The sequence below is a fragment of the Oncorhynchus keta genome, unplaced genomic scaffold (genome assembly GCF_023373465.1).
Source record: "Oncorhynchus keta strain PuntledgeMale-10-30-2019 unplaced genomic scaffold, Oket_V2 Un_scaffold_984_pilon_pilon, whole genome shotgun sequence".
Classification (NCBI taxonomy): domain Eukaryota; kingdom Metazoa; phylum Chordata; class Actinopteri; order Salmoniformes; family Salmonidae; genus Oncorhynchus; species Oncorhynchus keta.
Window position 1 is genome coordinate 487259 of NW_026291019.1, and position 10242 is coordinate 497500.

Consider the following 10242-nt stretch of genomic DNA (forward strand, 5'->3'; position numbering starts at 1 on the left):
TGGTCAAACTGAGTCATATACATGCTGGTCAAACTGAATCAAATACTTCCTGGTCAAACTGAATCAAATAAATGCTGGTCTAACTCAATCAAATACATGCTGGTCAAACTGAATCAAATAAATGCTGGTCTAACTCAATCAAATACATGCTGGTCAAACTGAATCAAATACAAATTGGTCAAACTGAATCAAATACATGCTGATCAAACTGAATCACATACATGCTGGTCTAACTCAATCAATTACATGCTGATCAAACTGAATCAAATACATGCTGGTCAAACTGAATCAAATACATGCTGGTCAAACTGAATCAAATACTTCCTGGTCAAACTGAATCAAATAAATGCTGGTCTAACTCAATCAAATACATGCTGGTCAAACTGAATCAAATACATTCTGGTCAAACTGAATCAAATACTTCCTGGTCAAACTGAATCAATTACATGCTGGTCTAACTCAATCAATTACATGCTGGTCAAACTGAATCAAATAAATGCTGGTCTAACTCAATCAAATACATGCTGGTCAAACTGAATCAAATAAATGCTGGTCTAACTCAATCAAATACATGCTGGTCAAACTGAATCAAATACATGTTGGTCAAACTGAGTCATATACATGCTGGTCAAACTGAATCAAATACTTCCTGTTGAAACTAAATCAAATACTTCCTGGTCAAACTGAATCAAATACATGCTGGTCAATCTGTATCAAATACATGCTGATCAAACTGAATCACATACATGCTGGTCTAACTCAATCAAATACATGCTGGTCAAACTGAATCAAATACAAATTGGTCAAACTGAATCAAATACATGCTGATCAAACTGAATCACATACATGCTGGTCTAACTCAATCAATTACATGCTGATCAAACTGAATCAAATACATGCTGGTCAAACTGAATCAAATACATGCTGGTCAAACTGAATCAAATACTTCCTGGTCAAACTGAATCAAATAAATGCTGGTCTAACTCAATCAAATACATGCTGGTCAAACTGAATCAAATACATTCTGGTCAAACTGAATCAAATACTTCCTGGTCAAACTGAATCAATTACATGCTGGTCTAACTCAATCAATTACATGCTGGTCAAACTGAATCAAATAAATGCTGGTCTAACTCAATCAAATACATGCTGGTCAAACTGAATCAAATAAATGCTGGTCTAACTCAATCAAATACATGCTGGTCAAACTGAATCAAATACATGTTGGTCAAACTGAGTCATATACATGCTGGTCAAACTGAATCAAATACTTCCTGTTGAAACTAAATCAAATACTTCCTGGTCAAACTGAATCAAATACATGCTGGTCAATCTGTATCAAATACATGCTGGTCAAACTGAATCACATACATGCTGGTCAAACTGAATCATATACTTGCTGGTCAAACGGAGTCATATACATGCTGGTCAATCTGTATCAAATAAATGCTGGTCAAACTAAATCAAATACTTCCTGGTCAAACTGAATCAAATACATGCTGGTCAAACTGAATCAAATACATTCTGGTCAAACTGAATCAAATACTTCCTGGTCAAACTGAATCAATTACATGCTGGTCAATCTGTATCAAATACATGCTGGTCAAACTGAATCACATACATGCTGGTCAAACTGAATCATATACTTGCTGGTCAAACGGAGTCATATACATGCTGGTCAATCTGTATCAAATAAATGCTGGTCAAACTAAATCAAATACTTCCTGGTCAAACTGAATCAAATACATGCTGGTCAAACTGAATCAAATACATTCTGGTCAAACTGAATCAAATACTTCCTGGTCAAACTGAATCAATTACATGCTGGTCAATCTGTATCAAATACTTCCTGGTCAATCTGAATCACATACATGCTGGTCTAACTCAATCAAATACATGCTGATCAAACTGAATCACATACATGCTGGTCTAACTCAATCAAATACATGCTGATCAAACTGAATCAAATACATGCTGGTCAAACTGAATCAAATACTTCCTGGTCAAACTGAATCAAATAAATACTGGTCAATCTGTATCAAATACTTCCTGGTCAAACTGAATCACATACATGCTGGTCTAACTCAATCAAATACATGCTGATCAAACTGAATCACATACATGCTGGTCTAACTCAATCAAATACATGCTGATCAAACTGAATCAAATACATGCTGGTCAAACTGAATCAAATACATGCTGGTCAAACTGAATCAAATACATGCTGGTCAAACTGAATCAAATACTTCCTGGTCAAACTGAATCAAATACATGCTGGTCAAACTGAATCAAATACATGCTGGTCAAACTGAATCAAATACATGCTGGTCAAACTGAATCAAATACATGCTGGTCAAACTGAGTCATATACATGCTGGTCAAACTGAATCAAATACTTCCTGTTGAAACTAAATCAAATACTTCCTGGTCAAACTGAATCAAATACATGCTGGTCAAACTGAATCAAATACATGCTGGTCAAACTGAATCAAATACATGCTGGTCAAACTGAATCAAATACATTCTGGTCAAACTGAATCAAATACATGCTGGTCAAACTGAGTCATATACTTCCTGTTGAAACTAAATCAAATACTTCCTGGTCAAACTGAATCAAATACTTCCTGGTCAAACTGAATCAATTACATGCTGGTCTAACTCAATCAATTACATGCTGGTCAATCTGTATCAAATACTTCATGGTCAAACTGAATCACATACATGCTGGTCTAACTCAATCAAATACATGCTGATCAAACTGAATCAAATACATGCTGGTCAAACTGAATCAAATACATGCTGGTCAAACTGAATCAAATACTTCCTGGTCAAACTGAATCAAATAAATGCTGGTCTAACTCAATCAAATACATGCTGGTCAAACTGAATCAAATAAATGCTGGTCTAACTCAATCAAATACATGCTGGTCAAACTGAATCAAATAAATGCTGGTCTAACTCAATCAAATACATGCTGGTCAAACTGAATCAAATAAATGCTGGTCTAACTCAATCAAATACATGCTGGTCAAACTGAATCAAATACATGTTGGTCAAACTGAGTCATATACATGCTGGTCAAACTGAATCAAATACTTCCTGTTGAAACTAAATCAAATACTTCCTGGTCAAACTGAATCAAATACATGCTGGTCAATCTGTATCAAATACATGCTGATCAAACTGAATCACATACATGCTGGTCAAACTGAATCATATACTTGCTGGTCAAACGGAGTCATATACATGCTGGTCAATCTGTATCAAATAAATGCTGGTCAAACTAAATCAAATACTTCCTGGTCAAACTGAATCAAATACATGCTGGTCAAACTGAATCAAATACATTCTGGTCAAACTGAATCAAATACTTCCTGGTCAAACTGAATCAATTACATGCTGGTCTAACTCAATCAATTACATGCTGGTCTAACTCAATCAATTACATGCTGGTCAATCTGTATCAAATACTTCCTGGTCAATCTGAATCACATACATGCTGGTCTAACTCAATCAAATACATGCTGATCAAACTGAATCACATACATGCTGGTCTAACTCAATCAAATACATGCTGATCAAACTGAATCAAATACATGCTGGTCAAACTGAATCAAATACTTCCTGGTCAAACTGAATCAAATAAATACTGGTCAATCTGTATCAAATACTTCCTGGTCAAACTGAATCACATACATGCTGGTCTAACTCAATCAAATACATGTTGGTCTAACTGAATCAAATACATGCTGGTCAAACTGAATCAAATACATGCTGGTCAAACTGAATCAAATACATGCTGGTCAAACTGAATCAAATAAATGCTGGTCAAACTGAATCAAATAAATGCTGGTCTAACTCAATCAAATACATGCTGGTCAAACTGAATCAAATACATGTTGGTCAAACTGAGTCATATACATGCTGGTCAAACTGAATCAAATACTTCCTGTTGAAACTAAATCAAATACTTCCTGGTCAAACTGAATCAAATACATGCTGGTCAAACTGAATCAAATACATGCTGGTCAAACTGAATATACAGTGTGTAGACACGTCCTCTGAGGTAGCAGCCCACTGTGATGGTGCAACAGCTGTTTGTTGCCCCCCCATGTCTGGTGGGGACTCAGGAAGTGGGACCAGGAAGAAGCTTATTGAACTTAATTACTGAGATCAGGAAGTGGGACTAGGAAGAAGCTTATTGAACTTAATTAATTAGATCAGGAAGTGAGACTAGGAAGAAGCTTATTGAACTTAATTAATTAGATCAGGAAGTCGGACAGAACCTTGTTTATTCATTAATTAAAGAGAGAGAGAGTTCCTGTTGATAGATAGGAAGGAGGAGAGGAGAAATGAGGACAGGGGGAAAAGGAGAGGAGACGACACAACACACCACAACAGAGAGAGAAAAGAGAAGAGAAGGAGAAATCGTTAACCACCCCGTCTAACCAGGACTTAAACCCATCTTTTTCTCTCTCTCTGTTTTGAATGTTATAGTGTAGTCACACGAACTGCCTGTATTGGGTGCGTCCGAAATGGAACCCTATTCCTTATATAGTGCAATACTATATAGGACCATATAGGCCCTGGTCAAAAGTAGTGCACTTCCTATACCTTGTCTTGGTCAACAGCCGACAGTTATGAAAACAGGTAGTGAATTAGAGAGGCTAGGGAATAGATTAATACACTACACACTTAGACAAAAGGGTTGCAAAATGGTTCTTAGGCTTTCACCATAGAATAACCCTTTTGGATTCGAGGTAGAACCCTTTTTTGTTCCAAGTAGAAACATTTTTGGGTTCCATGTACAGTGGGGCAAAAAAGTATTTAGTCAGCCACCAATTGTGCAAGTTCTCCCACTTAAAAAGATTTACATTTTACATTTACATTTAAGTCATTTAGCAGACGCTCTTATCCAGAGCGACTTACAAATTACAAAGATGAGAGAGGCCTGTAATTTAACTATGACAGACAAAAAGAGAAAAAAAATCCAGAAAATCACATTGTAGGATTTTTAATGAATTTATTTGCAAATTATGGTGGAAAACAAGTATTTGGTCAATAACAAAAGTTTATCTCAATACTTTGTTATATACCCTTTGTTGGCAATGACAGAGGTCAAACGTTTTCTGTAAGTCTTCACAAGGTTTTCACACACTGTTGCTGGTATTTTGGCCCATTCCTCCATGCAGATCTCCTCTTGAGCAGTGAGGTTTTGAGGCTGTTGCTGGGCAACACTGACTTTTTAAGTGGGAAAACTTGCACAATTGGTGGCTGACTAAATACTTTTTTGCCCCACTGTATAACCCTCTGTGGAAATGGTTCTACATGGAACCAAAAAGGGTTATTCAAAGGGTTCTCCTATGTGGAAAGCCAAGGAACTATTTTTTTCTAAGAGTTTAGAAACACCAAACATACACACACAATAAAAATAAAATACAAATTGTATTGCTTGTTGGACTTTCTCTGAACAATTGTCTTGGTGTGGAAGAGTTGTTTTTGTATTTATTTTTAGCATACAGTGTAGCTCAGTATTTGAATTGTTCGTTTAGAGTCTTTTTTGCACATCTTTGACAGGAGATCAAGTGACTCTGGACTTTACTGAGTATGCACACTAATATGTACAGTGATATGCACACTAATATGTACAGTGATATGCACACTAATATGTACAGTGATATGCACACTAATATGTACAGTGATATGCACACTAATATGTACAGTGATATGCACACTGATATGTACAGTGATATGCACACTAATATGTACAGTGATATGCACACTGATATGTACAGTGATATGCACACTAATATGTACAGTGATATGCACACTAATATGTACAGTGATATGCACACTAATATGTACAGTGATATGCACACTGATATGTACAGTGATATGCACACTAATATGTACAGTGATATGCACACTAATATGTACAGTGATATGCACACTAATATGTACAGTGATATGCACACTGATATGTACAGTGATATGCACACTAATATGTACAGTGATATGCACACTAATATGTACAGTGATATGCACACTAATATGTACAGTGATATACACACTAATATGTACAGTGATATACACACTAATATGTACAGTGATATGCACACTAATATTTACAGTGATATGCACACTGATAGGTACAGTGATATGCACAGCGCAGTGAAAAAGTATTTGCCCCTTTCTGTTTTTTTCTATGTTTGCACATTTTGATACTGAATGTTATCAGATCTTCAACCAAAACCCAATATTAGATGAAGGGAACCTGAGTTTACAAATGACAATGTAAATGTATACATATTTGATTTATTAAATTAACAAAGTTATGCAACACCCAATTCCTTTGTGTGAAAAAGTAATTTCCCCCTTATACTCAATGTCTGGTTGTGCAATGACTGCAACCAAATGCTTCCACAGCGAATTCCTCAAATTCCTCCACACCGACTTGAGAGACTGATCAACAACTACAGGAAGTGTTTGGTTGGAGCCATTGCAGCTAAAGGGGGCAATGACTTTTTCACACAGGGGCATTGGGTGTTGCATAACATTGTTTATAACATCAATGAAAGAAGTATATCATTGTTGTGTTATTTGTTCACTCAGGTTCCTTTTATCTAATATTAGGTTTTGGCTGAAGATCTAATAACATTCAGTTGTGACAGTATGTATATATCTATGTATGTATGTTGTGTATTACATCATGTTTTATGTTGTGTATTACATCATGTTTTATGTTGTGTATTACATCATGTTTTATGTTGTGTATTACATCATGTTTTATGTTGTGTATTACATCATGTTTTATGTTGTGTATTACATCATGTTTTATGTTGTGTATTACATCATGTCTTATGTTGTGTATTACGTCATGTTTTATGTTGTGTATTACATCATGTTTTATGTTGTGTATTTCATCATGTTTTATGTTGTGTATTTCATCACGTTTTATGTTGTGTATTACATCATGTTTTATGTTGTGTATTACATCATGTTTTATGTTGTGTATTACATCATGTTTTATGTTGTGTATTACATCATGTTTTATGTTGTGTATTTCATCATGTTTTATGTTGTGTATTTCATCACGTTTTATGTTGTGTATTACATCATGTTTTATGTTGTGTATTACATCATGTTTTATGTTGTGTATTTCATCATGTTTTATGTTGTGTATTTCATCATGTTTTATGTTGTGTATTTCATCATGTTTTATGTTGTGTATTTCATCACGTTTTATGTTGTGTATTACATCATGTTTTATGTTGTGTATTACATCACGTTTTATGTTGTGTATTACATCATGTTTTATGTTGTGTATTACATCACGTTTTATGTTGTGTATTACATCATGTTTTATGTTGTGTATTACATCATGTTTTATGTTGTGTATTACATCATGTTTTATGTTGTGTATTTCATCACGTTTTATGTTGTTTATTTCATCATGTTTTATGTTGTGTATTTCATCATGTTTTATGTTGTGTATTTCATCATGTTTTATGTTGTGTATTACATCATGTTTTATGTTGTGTATTTCATCATGTTTTATGTTGTGTATTACATCATGTTTTATGTTGTGTATTTCATCATGTTTTATGTTGTGTATTTCATCACGTTTTATGTTGTGTATTTCATCATGTTTTATGTTGTGTATTACATCATGTTTTATGTTGTGTATTACATCATGTTTTATGTTGTGTATTTCATCACGTTTTATGTTGTGTATTACATACTGTTTTATGTTGTGTATTACATCATGTTTTATGTTGTGTATTTCATCATGTTTTATGTTGTGTATTTCATCATGTTTTATGTTGTGTATTTCATCATGTTTTATGTTGTGTATTACATCATGTTTTATGTTGTGTATTACATCATGTTTTATGTTGTGTATTTCATCATGTTTTATGTTGTGTCTGGACACCAGGAAGAGTAGTTGTAGCTTTTGCAACAGCTAATGGGGATCCTAACCACATCATAAATAAGTAAATGACCTAACAATCCAGACAGACAGTGCCCCACGGACACACAGAGGAGTTCATACACACACATACATACACGTACGCACTCCCATAGGGAACACACATGATAACACTGATCACACATGATCATACGGATCACACTGATCATACGGATCACACTGATCATACGGATCACACTGATCATACGGAGCACACTGATCACAAAGATCACACTGATCATACGGAGCACACTGATCACAAAGATCACACTGATCATACGGATCACACTGATCATACGGAGCACACTGATCATACGGATCACACTGATCATACGGAGCACACTGATCACAAAGATCACACTGATCATACGGATCACACTGATCATACGGAGCACACTGATCACAAAGATCACACTGATCATACGGAGCACACTGATCACAAAGATCACACTGATCATACGGATCACACTGATCATACGGAGCACACTGATCACAAAGATCACACTGATCATATGGGTCACACTGATCTCACATTTCACACTGATCACACTACAGTACTGTACAAATGCACTTTACAGGATCAATCATTCTCTCTCTCTCTCTCGCACGCACACACACACACACACACACACACACACACACACACACACACACACACACACACACACACACACACACACACACACACACACACACACACACACACACACACACACACAAACACACACCATGAAGAGGACCTGCCACACACACCGTGCATTCCAACAGAATAGATCGAGGTATGAGGACAAGCATGACAGTGAACTCAATCACCCCTTTGAAGTTGCAATAAACACACACAACTAGGCACACCACACACACACACACACACACACACACACACACACACACACACACACACACACACACACACACACACACACACACACACACACACACACACACACACACACACACACACACACACACACACACACACACACACTCATAACCATTACATACCCAGCTCAGCATCAAGTTTGGAGGTCGTCCAGTGACAATGAGCTCAGGGAAGTCAATCACTCAGTGTGTGTGCGTGCGTGTGTGCGTGTGTGTGTGTGCGTGTGTGCGTGTGTGCGTGTGTGCGTGTGTGTGTGTGTGTGTGTGCGTGCATGTGTGTGTGTCAGTCATTCAGTGCCTGTGGATGTCAGGGAGTGGGGGGACAGAAATAGCCCCCCAGGGATGTCACACCGCCCGTGTCACTTCCTGTAGCGCCCGCGACCGAGGAGATAGAATCTACGGTGACCCCTGGCAACCATCGCGGCCCTGTCAGGACACACACACACAAATGCATAAACACACACGCAGATGCACACACACAGGCACGCACAAACTAATGCACACTCATACCAACACACACACACACATACAGGACTGTGCAGACACACACATGGACACACACGGAGACACCTATTCAGGAAACGAGTGAGCTTCCTGTAAATGAGGTCAGAGTCGGACACATAAGCTAAGATATAAATCTGACAGATCGTCTTACACTGTGGGACCACTGCAGGCTCTCCAGGCTATAGGGTCCACTTCTGATCTATGCAATTGGGACTGGTGTTACTGACTGCATCCACTCAACCACAGCAGAGGCCTGCTGATCTCCAAAGCAAAGGAAAATGACGCAAAAGACAGACTAGACACAGTTTACATGAAAGGAACTGATCAGTCATGATCACATGACGCTGTGGCTACAGGCCGAGGTACCAGCTGGCCGGCTGCTGTGTGTTGTCAGAAACCAGAAACAACATTCTGAATCTCAATGAACGCGAGGCCCTTCCATTGCACCAAGAATTCCGCAGACAAGTAGGCTAAATTATCGGCAGACAAGTGCAGTTACAGTTGACAGAGTGGAGAGACGCGTTCCCTTTAAGACCGGTGTACAGCGCTCTCTCCTCGCTCGACCAAGGAGAACCTCTCCTTGTTCCAAATAAGGATATGCTAGCCCAGCCTTAAAGGGGCGGGGGACGCCAGCGATACAAACTTGAGGAGGCAGTTTTCTATTTGGAAGGCAGCGCACCGTCCGGAGGTAACCAGAATCCAACGGCACCGAGGCGCGATCAACCCGAGCTTGGATGAAACGTTAAGGGGAAGGACGCAAACCGGCAGCCAAAGAGAAGCACTGACACTATTTGGACTCGGGAGAGAGCGAGGTAGCGAGATCGCAGTCAACGGGGTCGCGTTGGATAAGCTTATTCTGTCAGTTGAACAGATGTTGGGTTATTTGAGTA

At 37.7% G+C, this 10242-nt stretch overlaps 1 long non-coding RNA gene across 1 annotated transcript in view; it reads left to right on the forward strand.

Moving 5' to 3' along the window:
• The first annotated feature begins 9733 nt into the window (after window positions 1-9733).
• The window catches only part of LOC127929727 (uncharacterized), a 23213-nt gene continuing 22704 nt past the window's right edge, over window positions 9734-10242 (forward strand). Inside the window, exon 1 of the long non-coding RNA XR_008135886.1 lies at window positions 9734-10242. This exon is cut by the window's right edge and continues 750 nt beyond it. This is a non-coding gene — a long non-coding RNA (uncharacterized LOC127929727).